This window comes from Sorex araneus, chromosome 6 (genome assembly GCF_027595985.1).
Source record: "Sorex araneus isolate mSorAra2 chromosome 6, mSorAra2.pri, whole genome shotgun sequence".
NCBI classification, from domain to species: Eukaryota; Metazoa; Chordata; class Mammalia; order Eulipotyphla; family Soricidae; genus Sorex; species Sorex araneus.
Genome location: NC_073307.1, coordinates 33,017,299 through 33,034,407, shown reverse-complemented (window position 1 = coordinate 33,034,407; position 17,109 = coordinate 33,017,299). Strand labels below are relative to the sequence as shown.

The window sequence follows — 17,109 nt, the reverse complement described above, 5'->3', positions numbered from 1 at the left end:
AGAGAAAACTCAAACGTTATCTGCCCAAAGCAGAAATCTTGATTTAGGATTTACTTCATGACCCTTTTCTTCTCTGTGTCTCCTCCATATCAGTAAATAACAATAACCTCTACCAATGGTGCAGTCCTCTTTCCAGTCTCTCTTTATTCCATGCATCTGCCAGATCCATTCAGCCCTGCCAGATCTTGCCAGTACATCCTCAGACATATATCTGGACTCTGCTCTGCTCTCCATGTCCACTACTGCCCTCTTGTACCACTGTCATCTACTTGGGATGTAATAATAACCTCTCCGTTTCCAATCTGATCAACCTGAGTCCAGGGTTTTATAGTTTCCTGTAAAAACAGAAATCAGGCCATGTTGCTCCTGTGCTTAAAACTCTCCAACAGTTAGAAGCAGCTTAAATTTTATTTTTTTAGTCATCATCATCATCATCATCATCATCATCATCATCATCATCAACCTGTTGATCATCGATTTTCTCAAGCAGTCTCAGTAATGTCTCCATTTGTCCTAGCCCTGAGATTTTAGAAGCTCTCCTTACTCGTTATTTTTTTAGTATTAAAAAAATTATCAGCTATGAATATTCTTGCTGTTCTTATTTTGTAATAATCAGGACAGGCTAAACATGCTATAATAAGACCATGCATTTGTCTGTAGACCTAGTTTTTCACTGACTTAGGACTGGTCTTAGAAATGCTGGTGATGAATAAAAATGAAATAAACAAAAAAAAAAATCAGATCCAGGGACTGGAGCGATAGCACTGTGGGTAGGGGGTAAGGCATTTGCCTTGCACATGGCCAACCCGGGTTCAAATCCCAGCATCCCATATGGTCCCCCAGCACTGCTAGGAGTAATTCCTGAGTGCATGATCCAGGAGTAACCCCTGTGCATCTCCAGGTATGACCCAAGAACCAATAAATAAATAAATAAATAAATAAATAAATAAAAAGTCCATTGTGACCAGGTTGTGAGATGCCAGTTTAAGATAGAAATCAGCTAAAGCTGGGGGCTGGAGTGATAGCACAGCGCGTAGAGTATTTGCTTTGCATGCGGCTGACCCGGGTTCGATTCCCAGCATCCCACACGGGTCCCTGAGCACTAGCAGGAGTTATTCCTGAGTGCAGAGCCAGGAGTTAACCCCTGTGCACCCCCGGGTATGACCCAAAAGCAAGCAAACAAACAAACAAAAGATCAGATCCCTACCTAGGACTGCTGGGATGGGGGTGGAGGTGGTCTTGTGGTGCGGGGGGTCAAACTCAGGATCTCAAATGCTCATATGTTTATACCATTTTAATCACATCACCAGCCATAAATACCAAGATTTTACTATAAGACTTGAATCACCCCTACTGACCTCTGACCACAATTGCTCTTTTCCTAAACTTCCCATGTGGTTTTTTCACACACAGGAAAGAGGCTTTCTCCATATTCTTGTGAGGTTGGTTCCTTTTCATTATTAGGTCTCAACTCATATAGAACCTTCTCATTGAAAATACTCCCTAAAGAGACTGTAAAGGCCCCAAAACAAACAGCAGAAACACCATATGCTCTTCTGTGTTCATTGCAGCACTATTCACAACAGCAGAATCTGGAAACCACCCAAGTGTCTGAGAACAGATGAATGGATAAAGAAACTAAGACACATCGATGCAATGGAATATAATGCAGCTGTTAGGAAAAATGAAGTCATGAAATTTCTTATCAATGGATGGACATGGAGAGTATCATGCTGAGTGAAATGAGTCAGAAGGAGAGGGACCTATATAGAATGACCGCACTCATTTGTGGGATATGAAAAAAATAGTATGAGACTAATCTCCATGGCCAAGGAAAACAGGGGCTAGGAGGACTGGTCACTCAATGGTAGAAAGCTTGTCACAAATGTGTGTGAGACAAAGGACAGTTAAGATAGAGAAGGGAACACCATGACAATAACAGGTGGAAATGATCACTCTGGACAAAAACTGAGTGCTGAAAGTAGGTGAAGGGATATATATGATAATCTCTCAGTATCTATTGCAAACCATAATGCCCAAAAAGGGGAGGAGATAGGGGGGAGGGGGAAGGAGAGGAAGAGAGAGAGAGATAGAGATAGAGAGATAGATAGATAGATAGATAGATAGATAGAGAGAGAGAGAGAGAGAGAGAGAGAGAGAGAGAGAGAGAGAGAGAGAGAGAGAACCTGCTGCTGAGACAGGCCTGGGTGGGTGCAGTTCAGCAAGAGGGAAAAGGGGGATATTGATGGTGGGAAATGTACACAAGTGAAGGGATGGCTGTTGGAACATTACATAACTGAAGCCCAATCATGAACAACCTTATAACTATGTATCTCATTGTGATTCAATAAAAAACTTTTTTTTAAAAGAGAAAATACTCCCTGTACTTGCATATATTTCCAGCTCTATTTCCCACAGAGCACAGAACTTCTCTGAAATGATTCTGTTATTTATTTCTCTTTTACTTGTTTATTTTTTACTCCTCATTTCAGTGTGAATTCCATGATGGGAACTTCTGTTTTCTTTTATTCTGGAATGCCTGATTTAACAACAGTATTGGAGCATAGTGGGTGCTTATTGTGGATAAAAGAATACTGGGGTCAGAGAGCCATTGCAGTAAACACTTCAAGAGCTCAATGGGCCGAGGGCAGGCTTTGCATGCAGGCGCCCCGGATTCAATGCCTGGAACCACATGGTCCCCAAGCACAGAGCTGGGAGAAGCTCCCCCAGCATCATCAAAATAAAGAAAGAAAACAAGTGAATAAATACTTGAGATGCTGGTACCCCTTACCAGAAATAATCGTAACAATATAAATTAGAATAAATTGGTAAGGAGAAACTTTTTTGGTATGTAAACTTCACAGTTTCAAGTTCACTGCTTTTAGTATACTAGACTACAGGCAAATTCTTAATGCTTTGAAATTTCCAAGAGAATGGCTACATACTATTTTGTTGCTATAAGGTTAAAATGTGTAACTTCCACTCAAGTTAAAAAAATTTTTTTTTAAAGATGTGAATAACCATGAAATACCATCTATTTTTCCATAGGTCATGAGACAGCATAAGAAATCCAGCAAATTATTCAAAGTGCTTTGTACTATTTTACTCATAATTACTATCTCTTTTTTTTCCTAGAAGAAAACTACCTTGAAATATAAAAGAAAAGATGGTACCAAATGTCCATTTAAAAACTATACAAGCCTAGTTCAACTAAAATTATGCACTGAGTACCTCTTACATGTCAGCTTTTAAAATTCATTTAATAACACCAGGTGGTGGTATTATGTCCATTTTGAATAGAAATATTAAGCCTCAGGGGGTTACTTGTTCAAGGTTTTCTGGTCGAACAGCCAGTATTGGAACACTCCAGGCTGATGTTTTTTCAACTAAAGAGTTGCTTGCTTGGAGTTTCAGACTTTATTCTAAATTTTATTTACTCTGACAGTGGATAAGGTTGGAGAGCTAGTACAAATAAGGCTGGACTTGGAAGCTGAAGACAGAATATGATTTCCAGTGGCCCCCAGCCCTCCCCCCCCACACTATGCCTGCAGCTTCCTCCATGCAGTCTGAACTTGATCAAGCTCTTTCACTTTCCCGGTAGTCAAAAAATGGGAGTCTTCCTTAGTCAAGGACAGTAGGAAGGGCAGCTTGGTGGGGAGTGGTAAAGACCCTCTCCAGTTGTCATAAGTGTTGGCTGTCGGCTTTTGTTCAGAACATCAGGTTCAATTAAAGAGAGTGTATATCATTCTCCAGCCCAACTGTCTTCTGCTGCTCCACACTCCTGTCTCCAGCTGCTCACTAGATCATTCTATATTTGTAGTAAACACTTCAAACTTTACAAGGTGTGCGATGGAACACTGGATTAATACTCATTTCTGCATCTCTCCCACAGACCTATCTCCCTCCCTTCTTTCCCCTCCCCTTTTCTTCCCTTCCCTTCCTCTTTCTTTCTTTCTTTCTTTCTTTCTTTCTTTCTTTCTTTCTTTCTTTCTTTCTTTCTTTCTTTCTTTCTTTCTTTCTTTCTTTCTTTCTTTCTTTCTTTCTTTCTTTCTTTCTTTCTTTCTTTCTTTCTCTCTCTCTCTTTCTCTCTTTCCCGGTAGTCAAAAAATTATTCCCTCCCTCCCTCCCTCCCTCCCTCCCTCCCTCCCTTCCATCCTTCCTCCCTCCCTCCCTCCCTCCCTCCCTCCCTCCCTCCCTCCCTCCCTCCCTCCCTCCCTCCCTCCCATCCTTCCTTCCTTCCTACCTTCCTTCCTTCCTTCCTTCCTTCCTTCCTTCCTTCCTTCCTTCCTTCCTTCCTTCCTTCCTTCCTTCCTTCCTTCCTTCCTTCCTTCCTTCCTTCCTTCCTTCCTTCCTTCCTTGCTCAGGGCTTACTCCTGGTTCTCTGCTCAGGGATCACTCCTGGTGGTGCTTGGGGGTCCATATGTAGAGCTGAGGATCAAATCTTGGTTGGCCACAAGCAAGGCAACTGCCTTACCCCCTGTACTATCTCACCAGCTCCCACAAACCTATTTCTTCCCCAGGTTGCCCTACACCAGTACATGGCAACATGGAGAGCTGGTGTCCCTGGTCAACAGGCTCAGATGGTGCCATCTTTATTCTCCCTTTTCCCATTCACTGCTGCTATGCCTAATGTATTTGTTTGGAATACATCACAAACATGTTCAGATCTCTCTTTCATGCGACTATTTTTTCTAGCCATCTCCATCTTTCATCTGAACCACATAATTGCCTCCTCTCTCTATTCCTGTTTTCCTACAATCTGTTGAGATCACATAGTTTCTCCTGTTTAAAATCCCCCAGTGGCTCCCTGTCATATTTAGTTTGACCCCTTTGCCTGGCCACAAAACCTGGTGTGACTGGGCCAGGAGATTGTACCCTGGGTTCCACAGACCCTTAAGGAACTCAAGGATAGAATTTTGGGCTCTTCAATTTTCTGATGGGGGACACCCCCCACCCTCCTGCACATGAATGCGCGCGCATGCGCGCGCACACACACACACACACACACACACACACACACCTTTATTTTTAAAATCTTGAACTGAAAGTCAGAATTTCATTGAGTTAGGCAGCAAATCTCTGTGGTATTAGAATTTAGAAGTACCCGTGGCTTTGTCACCGAGAGAAATCACAGTTTTCTCCCGTAACACTACAACTGTTGCAGATACCATGATATGTCACTATTTCATAGTTGTTAGCTCTGCCATCAACTTTGTTAAAGAAGCATGTATAATTTCACAACTAAGGCTTTAAATATTTTGATAGCTCTATTTTACAATTATAATTGGTTTTTTTTTGCATATCTTAGCCTATACAATTAAGAGAATATGATTCTGGTGCTGGGGAGCTGGTTCAACAGGCTGATCACATGCTTTGCATGTAAGAGCTTCATGTTCAACTCCCAGCATCACATGGTCCTCTAAGAGAGACCTCCAAGCACTGAGCTGCAAGCAGTCAAAGCACCTCTGGGTGTGGGCCCCAAGAAAACCAAAATAGAAATCAAACCATGATTCTAAGAGGGAATCAATAAAGGTCAGAAGATTGCCTATGGGCTCATGACAGATGATTAAGCTCACTAAATTTAGCTCTTTCGATCTCTCATGTAACGTTCCTTTTAGCAGTATGTATTCCTGCATCAAAAACACATCACTCTTCCTGCCTCAGAGCCTTGCAGTGGCTGTTCCTGCTGATTGGAACTCTCTTCCCATGACCCATTACCTTTTCGTGTTCATCTCTGCTCAAACATCAATGTTCAGAGGGACCTTCATAAATCGCCATTTGTGATTTCACTCCAGCCATTCTCTTTTTTTGGAGGGGTGGAGACTTTAGGCTACTCCTGATGCTATGATGGTTCTCAGGGGCTATTCCTAGCTCTTTGCTCAGGAGTGACCCCTGGCAGTGCTTGGTGTGGTGCCAGGGATCAAATTGGGATCCATGAGATGCAACAAAAGCATCTTAATCTCTGTACTATTTCTTGGGTCTCCAGTTACTCTCTTTGACAGCTTGTTTTTCCCTTTATAACTTTTATTACTCTCATAAAGAATCCCTTTATTCACTTATTTATTCTGTGCCTTCATCCCTAGCAGGTAATCTCTGTTTGTATACAACTTTCTTCTGGCTTTGTCTATAGTCATATCTGCATTTGCTAAGATATTTAATTTGTGCCTCATAAATATTAGCTGAAGCAAAAAAAAAATCAATTTTCCCGTGGGCTGAGGAAGTAGTGCCAAGGGCCAGAACACATGCTTTACATGCCCTGAGCTCAATCCCTAGCATCTCAGGGTCCTTCAAGCACTAGAGCCAGGAGTAGCCCCTGAGCACCAACCATTATATGTGTTCCCCAAATGAAATAAATAATATTTCCAAATTAGAGGCTCACTGGACAAAAAGCAGATGAGTTTCAGCAAAATATATAAATATTTTACATAGCATAGATTATATATCTTATGTATAATATTGATATATATGTATCTATGAGATTGTTCACTCTGACTATTTGAAGCAAATATAGTAAGCACAGACACATTCCTAGCAGTTGATCTGGCATTCACAGCTGTAATTTGGCTGAAACCTAAGTCATATTCAAGGGCACGCTGGAGATTTGTGACACTCTCTGGAGGACTTAAGCCAATAAGTCAATTAATGGGCTATCATGCTCCATAAATATAATATTTGCGTCTGGGATATTATAATTTGGCTCTAGCATTGTTTAAACAACTGCTGTACACACTCACATCAATGGTTTGAAATTTACCAAAGATAAGATTAGCAGCACAGCAGGATTAGATGGCAAAATAATTTTATATATTCACTTACAACTTCAGATATAAGCAAGATGGGAATCATTTTTCTCTAATTATTTTAGATCATCACTGCGTAGAAGTGATCACAGCCAAATGGAAATTGCTTATCTGAAACATGAGATGGTGCAGAATGACGTGGCATATGTGAGCAATGTAAAGCCAGGAACAGTAGAGATAAACAACCGGGAGAGGATGGATAACATGGAACAGAAATCACAGAAGAATGAGATTAAAAAAAAAAATCACAGTGCCAAAGTCAGAAATGATTTACCCTGGGTGACAATGGTTCAAAGATGTGAAATCTTTCACAAACAGTATGCAAATAATGTCTCCCAGTCTTGTGAGCATGACTTCTGTCGGTTCCCAGGGAACCCCTGGCTCCTCTGTTGGTATCTAACATCCTCTCTGCTACTCAGTGGTTGGAGCCCACAGCATTCAGGTTTCTGAATGTTTGGATAATTACTTCCAGCAGGACAGGATCACAGGGTAAAGAAGACTAAAATAGCACTGGAATACTGGATAGAAGATGAGAATATGATGAATAACAAAGGAATAACAAATACAATACCTGTTTTGAAAATAGGAATAAAGGAGAAGTAATGAAATTCAAAACTGGTCCTCAAAATGGGAGAATATTACAAATTCTGGCTTTGGGATGTGTTGCGATTGTGAATATGAACACTCCTCAAGTTGAGTGAGGGTGTTGGCATATGTTACACATGCCAAGTAGAGGAAAAAAGAAGACAGTCTTACACAGGCCACATCCTGCCAAAGGAAGTAGGACTGTGATCACTTTGAGAAAGAGGAACAATTTCTTCTTAGATGGAAGACTCATGGGAGCCACAGTCCCTAGTCTACTGGTTTCTGTCCTAAAGGAGCTCGCATGCATAGGAAGGTCGGGCAGCCTTGCTGACAGGAGACACACTTGTGAGATATAATGCAGAATGAATCCAGAATCTTTCAAAGTGCCACTTGAGGCAATGGTTTAACTTTCTGGGCCCCGGGGTATGATGGGACGTCTTTGTTTTTGCTCAAAATTCTCTGTCCTCAAATTTTAAGGAAAGAGCAGTAGCATTTAGGTTCTTTGGATTGCACCACACATGCAGTACTTGCATTGTCAATTGAGTCATAACACCAGAGACTGACATGTCCAGAAGGACTGGATAAATACAGATACTATCTATGGGAAAGTTCCCTGTAAACAAGGAGATACACACGTTTTCTGCATGAGTAACTCTGAGACATGACTTTCCAATGGATACTCACAGCAGAACCAGGTCAACCATGAAGAACCCAAGTTAATACAAAACCTTGTTCTGTATAAGTGCATAACTGAATCACTAGCCCTCTTCTTTTTAAGACTATCAGGATATTATCCACTGTTGTAGCACCCACGGAATTATAATATCTCACAGAAAAAGGGAATCGACATAAAAATATGGAGAATTCCCCTTATTTCTCATATTTGAAACATCAAGGGTGCAGAAAATTGCTTTTGGAAAATCAGTTTCCTTGCAATTTACATAGTTATCTATCAAGACTGGGGCCCACCTAAGTGGAGGGTTCCATAAACTTTTTCACCCCTTTGGAACTGTTTTTGGACACTGGATGCCTGTGCATTTCTGGGAAGAGAGTTCAAACTTTTATTAAATTTGTAAACATTTCTGAGGGTGAGAACTCTGTTCTAGAGCATTTCCCTAAATTGTCTTAAGATACTTCTTGGTCCAGTCCAGTTTCCTGAGCTTTGATGAAGTTAAGAATATGGACAGGAGGATCTGATTGTTTTCTGAGAATTAATCATTTCTCCTTAGATCTTGGTTAAAAAAAGTCATCCCGGGGGAACAGAATGTGATAATAGAAAAGTTAATTGTAGAGTTATGGGACAACTAAATCATGAAAGCAACCAAAATTAAATTAATGAGCTTTTTGAAAGAGAAGGTCTTCTACCGAACAACAACAAAAAGGCAAAAATCAACATGCAAATTATTTTCATACAATGAAAGAGTAAAAACTGAACAGGGTTTCATCAGATACACTATAATGGGAAAAGGATAAAGCTGAAAGAGAAAAACCACAAGTACCACTGTGTCAGTGGCCTTATCTCTAAAGCTGAGATAGTTATACACATGGAGGAGAATATGACCGGGCCTTGAATAGTGGCACAGGATAAAGACTCAGCAAAGGGTAAACTGGTAATGGAAGGAGTGAAAGTAGTATAATAAGGGGAATGGGATGTTGAGGAAGAATCAAGGAGAAATTAAATAAATCACAACAGGAAGACTAATATATTTTCTTTAAAATCTGTGACCAAGGCTAGAGAGGTAGTACACGGCTTAAGGCACTTGCTTTTCAACCTGTCACCCCTAATTTGATTCTCCTCTGCACAACATGGTCCTGGAAGTATTGCCAGGAGTAATCCCTGAGCACTGAGCTAAGCACCTGGGGACCACCATACAGGGCATCCCCACCCCTTACCAATTTGTTGACTAGATCTTTTTTTGTTTGTTTGTTTTTTGGGTCACACCTGGCGATGCACAGGGGTTACTCCTGGCTCTGCACTCAGGAATTACTCCTGGCAGTGCTCAGGGGACCATATGGGATGCTGGGATTTGAACCCGGGTCGGCCGCGTGCAAGGCAAACGCCCTACCCGCTTTGCTATCACTCCAGCCCCTTGTTGACTAGATCTTGAAAACATTAAGCTGAGTGAAGGAAGTCAGTCACAAACGAAGACATTCTATTGAATTCCATTTATGGGAAATGTCCAGGACGGGCACTTTACAGAGAGACAGAAAGTAGATTCGTGGTTTCCTGATACTGGGGGCAGGGGCATGCAGGGCAGGGAAAGTATGGAGGTGAAGGCCAAAATAAGTGAGATTTCCTTTTAAGGTGATGAAAACCATCAATAGATTGTGTTGGTGGTTACACACCTCTATATATTTATACAAAATGCCATTGAATCGTAGACTTCAAATGGGCTAACTGTACACATGTAAGTTATGCCTCAATAAAACTGTTTTAAGAAATGTGAGATGGGAAAATCCTGTTGGTAAAAAATTATATGAGATGTCCTGTAAGATTTCCCTAAAGAATCCCTCCAATTTGCATGAATTCTAGTTTGTAGATATTTTCTTTTTTCTTGCTGCATCTCCAACTAATAGGGTTATTTTTCAGCTATACAGATCTGTCAGGTATGTCTGACAAACAGCTAAAAATGTGTATATTTTGATGAATGAATAATTTCTGGGTTGAGACGTTAAAGTCATAGATTTTAAGCAGATGAGTCTGTGTTTAGAAAAATATTAAAACTGTTTTATTACTTTCATTTCTCATGCTTTTCTCCCATCCCCCAGCAGCTTTAATGCAAAGAGCAGCCTTTGGAAAAAAGAGAGGTTGTTGGGGGTAGGGGGTGTCGCATTATTTTCTAGTAGAGTGAATATTTTCATGTTCCAATTTCTGCTCTTTTAACTGACTCTTCCAAGAGAGAAGTCCTTATATGGCTATAAATTATATTTTACACCTTTCCTCTGCTCTGACTTGCCAGCATTTCATATATATGCCATTAGCCATTTTCCCTCGGAGCCTAAAAGATTCTGAACCTCACCATTTACTTTAACTTTCTGTTTCTAACAGCATCTTTGCAGGTGAGGGAGTGATAAAAAGAGTAGAAAATATTTTATTTTCGTCATCTAATCTTACCTCAAACTTCACAAGCAGATCTTTAAACATTTTCATAAGTGGCATAATGAAGAATTAACCCAGTCTTCAGTGTTGTAAAGAAAAAGGTTCAAAGCATCTTTTCCCTTTTTTTGTATTATGTAAGCACAAACATTGTTTCCTTATACATATCCATCACAAAGTCAACCTATCTCTCTAACAGCGTAATAATGGATTTAAAGAAGTAGTTTCATCCCAAACAATCACAGAGTCCCTATCTCTTCAAGAATGAAGATAGGCAGTGATGAGGTGCTCACAGAAATACACACTGAATAAAAAACAGGAGCAAAGTAAAATCATATCACTCAATAGGGGTCTTTCTTATCTTATAGCAAATCTCCTATACTTGTCCAGAAAGTGAAGCAAAGAATTGAAGTAATTACACAAATAATCCTAGAAAAAAACCCAGTGTTTTCTCTTACGAGTAGCAAAGCACGTTTTTTTTTTTTTTTTTTTTTTATCAACCTGCATTACCCAGGTGACAGACAGTCTTTAAGCAAATTGACCCCACCAGTGTTGAGTCACCTTCACAATCATTTGTGAAAGGAGAGAAAAGGAACTTAACAAATTTGAGTTCACTAGACTTTCTAATAACATCTCTCCCTTAGGAGAAATTGCAGAAGAAATTGGTGACATAATGACTCAGTAAAATGAAGGCTCAATTGCAGAGAAAGAATAACTAGGTGAGAAGGATAAAAGAAAGGATATGTAAAGTCCCTTGAAAACAAAGAATGTTTTTTTATTTCAAACAGGGAACTAAGAGCTTAGATTTCCTACTAAACTGGAGTGTGCAGGATCATAGAGAAGAAAAGCTATTTCACTATTTCAGCAACTCAATCTGGTACTGCTTGGGCTTTTGTTTTGGCTTGCTTTAATTTTTTAGAAGGTTTTTGTTTGTGTTTATTCTTTATGCCACATGGGTGTTGCTCAGGGTTTACACCTGGCTCTGTGCTCAGGGATTATTTTTGTTCTTGATTTTTTTTTTTTTTTTTTTTTGCGTCACACCTGGCGACGCACAGGGGTTACTCCTGGCTCTGCACTCAGGAATTACCACTGGCGGTGCTCAGGGGACCATATGGGATACCGGGTATCGAACCTGGGTCAGCTGCATGCAAGGCAAATGCCTTACCCGCAGTGCTATTGCTCCAGCCCCTGATTTTGATTTTTTTTAAAAAAAATTTTAGGCCACACCTTTGCAGGGCTCCAGTGACAATATGCAGTGTTAGAGAACGAAGCCAGGTTGTGAGGTTGTGTATATACAAGGTAAGTGCCTGGCCCACTGCATTATTCCTCTGGGTCTTGGTTTACCTTTTTAAGAGTGATTTTTTTTTTTTTTTTTTTTTTTTTGCTTTTTGGGTCATACCCAGCGATGCACAGGGGTCACTCCTGGCTCTGCACTCAGGAATTACCCCTGGCGGTACTCAGGGGACCATATGGGATGCTGGGAATCGAACCCGGGTCGGCTGCGTGCAAGGCAAGCGCCCTACCCGCTGTGCTATCACTCCAGCCCCAAGAGTGATTTTTGATTCATTGTAAAATTGATAAATAGGAGGACAGATTTCTTTTTTTTCTTTTTTTTTTAATTTTAAAAATTTTATTGAATCACCGTGAGATAGTTACAAGCTTTCATGTTTGGGTTACAATCTCACAATGATCAAACACCCATTCCTCCACCAGTGCACATTCCCCAGCACCAATATCCCAGGTATACCTCCTTTTTCCCACCCTCCCCCTGCCTCTATGGCAGACAATATTTCCCAAACTCTCTCTCTATTTTGGGCATTATAGCTTGCAACACAGACACTGAGAGGTCATCATGTTTGGTCCATTATCTACTTTAGGCATGCATCTCCCATCCCAACTGGTTCCTCCAGCCATCATTTTCTTAGTGATCTGTTGGAATATTTTCCCCTTTTCTCACAAGAAGCCTGGCTGGTCTTTGACATGCAGATTTTAGGTGCTAGCCAGGCCTGACTTGACATTGTAGATTCCAGGCTCTGGCCTAGCCTAGTCTTTGGGATGTAAATCCGAGTGCTTTCAGCCCAAAGAAGGCTTCGGTTTTGGTTTTGTATCTTCTTTCCGGGGGGCCTAGATTAATGGCCTGCAGATGTTCTTCCTGTAACATCTTTTGGTGCCTTTGGTGACGTCAATGTATTGCGCCCTTTGGAAGTGGCATGAGGAGTAAAAGGGGTTCGGAGGGAGAGACAAGAAAAGAGGGGAGACTAGAGAAGGAGGCGGCGGTGGATCCTGAGAGAGGCCGGAGCTGGGAGTGCGGGAGATGGAAGATTAAAGATTGAATAAACTGTAACTAATCAGCAATGAGCATGGTCCTCGTTCTTCCTTTGCCTTTCCTTGACCACCGGCCGTCCCGATCCAGTCCACACACTGCGGTTCCAGGGCACCGAATGCGGGCGGTGAGACAGAGCCGCCCGGAGAGCCCGAGAGTGCACTCGCCCCTCGGCGAGCTTTAGTTTTTCACAGTGATCCCTTCTCTATTCCATCTGCCTTCTCCCCTCTGCTCATGAGCAGTCTTCCAGCTATGGGGCAATCTACTTGTATCCACTGTTCTTGGGTGTTAGCCTCATGTGATGTTATTTCATACTCCACAAATGAGTGCAGAGAACAGATTTCTTATGTAGCCCTGATCCTTCCCACACGTAGCCTCTCTCATTTTCAACACCCATGGCCAAAGGAGCACATTTGTAACCCTACACTGATTTAGAAATGTGTATTCTTTCTCTGGAGTTAAAAGCATCACATTCACCCCAACTCTACAGTATCTATCAGGGTCACACTTAGCGGTGTTCCACTGATAGGTTTGGATAATGCATACTATCTCATTCTCATACACTACAGTAAAGGCACACTGCCTGAAAATTCCTCTGAGCAGTCTCTTTTAGCTAACAGCCCTAGATTCAACAGTTAATTAAAAAATTATTGAATCACCATGAATTACAAAGTTACAAAGTGATTCATGTTAGAGTTTCAGGTGTACAACGTTTGAGCACCAATCCCTTTCTTTACCAGTGTTCATTTCCATTCACCCATGTTCCCAGTTTCCCTCCTGCAGCCCAGCCTCTACCTTGCCTCTATGGAAGGCACTTTTTCCTTTTAGGCACTGTGGTTTGCAATATTATTATTGAAATGGTATCATATATATCACTTTACATTCTTTCAACACCCAGTCAATTCTCATCCAGAGTGAGAACATCCCTCTATCATTATCAGTGGTCCCTTCCCTGCCCTAACCCCTATCCCTCACTATATCAAGCCTCCTACTAGGGAGATGAATGTAACAAAGAAAAGACACCAAGTTAAAAAAATTTTTTTTTTGCTTTTTGGATCACACCTGGCGATACTCAGGAGTTACATCTGACTCTTCACTAAGGAATTACTACTGGCAGTGCTTGGGGATCAAATCCTGGTCAGCCGTGTGCAAGGCAAACACCCTACTCACTGTACTACTGCTCTGGCTCCAACACCAAGATTTCAATCATCCTTCTTCTTCCTTTTTCCTTTCTGAAGTTTCTTTAGTCCCTCTGAAAAGAAAGACCACAGTTCTGTGTGCGCTTGTGAGTGTGCTCATCAGTGAACCACTAAAAGTACATTTGAGCCAGCAAGGAAGACAACAGGTTTGGTGGACAAAACATCGACTGTGCGGCCAGAAACAACCTGATTTATTTGTCTGTCTTCTCTACTTTAGGCTTTGTGGCTTGCAGCTGACCTCTGTTCAAATGGTCGGCACCGTATGTGGTCCTTGAGCCCAACATGGTGGTCACTCCTAAGCACAAAGCTGGAAAGACCCCATGAGCATCACCAACCCCCCAAAAGGACAACTGAACAGTGATTTATTTCGTGCAGTCTCAGCTTTCTCATTTACAACATGGAATAATACTCATTACAGGGATATCTGAAACACTGAGATAAGATGGCAATATAAAGTATACTGCAATATTTCTCTTTGTTTAGGAAATAGGTACATAATTAAAGAAAAAAAAGCTCTTGGGGAATGAGCATCTTCAAGTGGATTCTGAGTCAAAGAGGTAGTATAAGAGTGGGGCTGGAGTGATAAAACAATGGGTAGGGCGTTTGCCTTGCATGCGGCAGACCTGGGTTTGATTTCCAGCATCCCATATGGTCCCCCGAGAACTGCCAGGAGTAATTCCTGAGTGCATGAGCCAAAGTAACCCCTGTGCATAGCCAGGTGTGACCCAAAAAGCAAAAAAAAAGTTAGTATAGGAGTAAGGCACTTGCTTTGAACGCAGCCGACCCCAGGTTGAATATGTGGCATCACATATTGGCCTACAAACACCACTAAGAGTGATCCCTGAGCACCACCATGTGTTGTCCCCCCATTCCAGGCCCTCTATCTCCCCCCAAAGTAGGTGGACTCAAGGTGAAATGAATTAATGTAATTGGATGGGGGGGTAATATCAAGATCTGTGCCAGTTTTGGAAGATGACGGTCACGGCACAAATGGGCCTGGAAGATGTTGCCAGCTGATCTCCCACTGCCTAACTGAAGATACTTCTCCACTTCGCTCATTCAAATACAATTGTTCATTAGGCAGCATTTAGCCGTAATCACAGGCTGCTCATAGTATTTTGCACCATTATTGGTTTAGAAAATGTGTATTCTTTCTCTGGAGTTAAAAGTATCAGTTGTTGACACTTAAAATGGAAGCTGGAGAGGAGGGCTGGCAGAACCCACAGGAGGGAGTTTCACGCATCTCCTCTAACTCTGCTTCTGTACCCGCATTCCTGCAGCTGGAGGTTCCCCTTTCAGTTTGGCCCAGCGCCTCTCCTTGGACCCGCACAGGGAAGTTCCTGGGGAGCTGATTGTGCCTTATCATTTCAGCAGGACCAGGGAGAGGGATGATTACCAGTTGCAGTCAGTGATACTTCACTGCTTCTCTAGCAGATTTGTCTTTGCTAAGCTCTACCGCCTGCTGCCCAGGGACACCTCCATGGCCACCATCCCACACTCCCGTATAATAACTTCTAACTGTCTGCCTTTTGCAGAAGTGGACCCCTGAGAGGTCAACACCGGCTGTATTTGTTCTTATATTTGGAGTTAGCTCGAAGGGCCATGAGTCTTTCAAGGCCATCTGTCTTATTTTGTTTACTCATTTTATTTTTGGGAATACCCAGCCCAATTTTCTATTACATTTAAGACTGCCTGAGAATGAATTAAATCAGACCCCTGACACTTTCCCTCTGCCTCTTATGCCATTCCCCATCCCCTTACCTCCAGGTTGTTCCTTGATAGCTGCTTTTTGTTTGTTTTGGCCACACCCGGCAGTGCAGGAGGGGAGGGTTAGGGTTAACTCCAGTTTAGTGCTCAGGGCTGGGGATCAAACCCAGGGTCCCAGCATGCAAAACATGAGCTCCAACCCTTTGAGCTATCTTCGTGCCCCTAGGCTGTTCTTTTGAAATGGATGCTGCTGCAAAATTCTCACATTTGTTAGTTTTAGATGGTGGATATACACCTGTTTGATATATTAGTCTTTGTTCTCCTCTGTATTTTTAAAAGCACAGAATAATTAAAATAGGAAAGTTGTGTGTTCTTAATCTCAAAGGCTTGTAAGTCTGTAACTGTATCTCATGGTAATTCAAGAAAATAAAATTAAAAAAAGAAGAAAGTTGTGTGAAGCTGTTCTTGGGATTTTTCAAGTTTGTGTTTTTAAATTTTTTTCTTTTGGGTCACACCTGGCAAGGCACAGGGGTTACTCCTAGCTTTACACACAGGAATCACTCCCGGCGGTGCTCAGGGGAACATATGGGATGCTGGGAATCGAACCCTGGTTGGTCGCGTGCAAGGCAAATGTCCTACCCGCTGTACTATTGCTCCAGCTCCTCAAGTTTGTGTTTGAGATCCTCAGATGGGGAGTGGAAGGAGCAGCTCTGAAGACTTCAAAAAGTGCTCTTGAGGGGCTGGAGCAATAGCACAGCGGGTAGGGTGTTTTGCCTAGCACGCGGCTGACCAGGGTTCGATTCCCAGTATCCCATATGTTCCCCTGAGCACTGCCAGGAGTAATTCCTGAGTGCAGGAGCCAGGAGTAACCCCTGTGCAATGCCGGGTGTGACCCCCCAAAAAAACCCAAAAAAAAGTGCTCTTGAGAACACAGATTCTCAAGTCCATTTCAACTTAGGTTCATAGCAAGTATTAGTACAATTCAAAATAATAGAATCTGCTCTAGTCATTCTTTTTATTTACACTCGGAACTGAATTTTCCCTCCAAAACAATCATTTACTAGTGGTGGAAGGATGGACTAAAACCATGGCACCAAGCAGTAGGTTCATTTACTTCCATCTGGCACGGTTATGTGAACACTTCGGCTGGCTTGCTCTTTTAATGAAGTGATTTTTAATGAAGCAAGCTGTGAATTGAATAGATACCTCTAAAGTAGCCTCTATGTAACTTAAGTTTTAAGTAATGAAGCAACAGTCAAATTAGCCACCAAAACCAAGAGAAACATCCAGAACTGAACAAGCATGGCTGGATTTGGGTCATCTCATCTCCTAACACCACGGATGGTGCCACAGTCCTCATGGACACCGGTGGCTGTTCAGCAACCTTACAAGAGGTCA

At 41.9% G+C, this 17,109-nt stretch overlaps 1 protein-coding gene and 1 non-coding gene across 2 annotated transcripts in view; one reads left to right on the top strand and one right to left on the bottom strand.

Moving 5' to 3' along the window:
- The window catches only part of MARCHF3 (membrane associated ring-CH-type finger 3), a 158,840-nt gene that overhangs the window by 16,170 nt on the left and 125,561 nt on the right, over positions 1-17,109 (bottom strand). The window lies entirely within an intron of this gene.
- On the top strand, positions 578-711 carry LOC129406290 (small nucleolar RNA SNORA72). Its single transcript, XR_008630910.1, has one exon. It is a non-coding gene; the product is annotated as a small nucleolar RNA SNORA72 (small nucleolar RNA).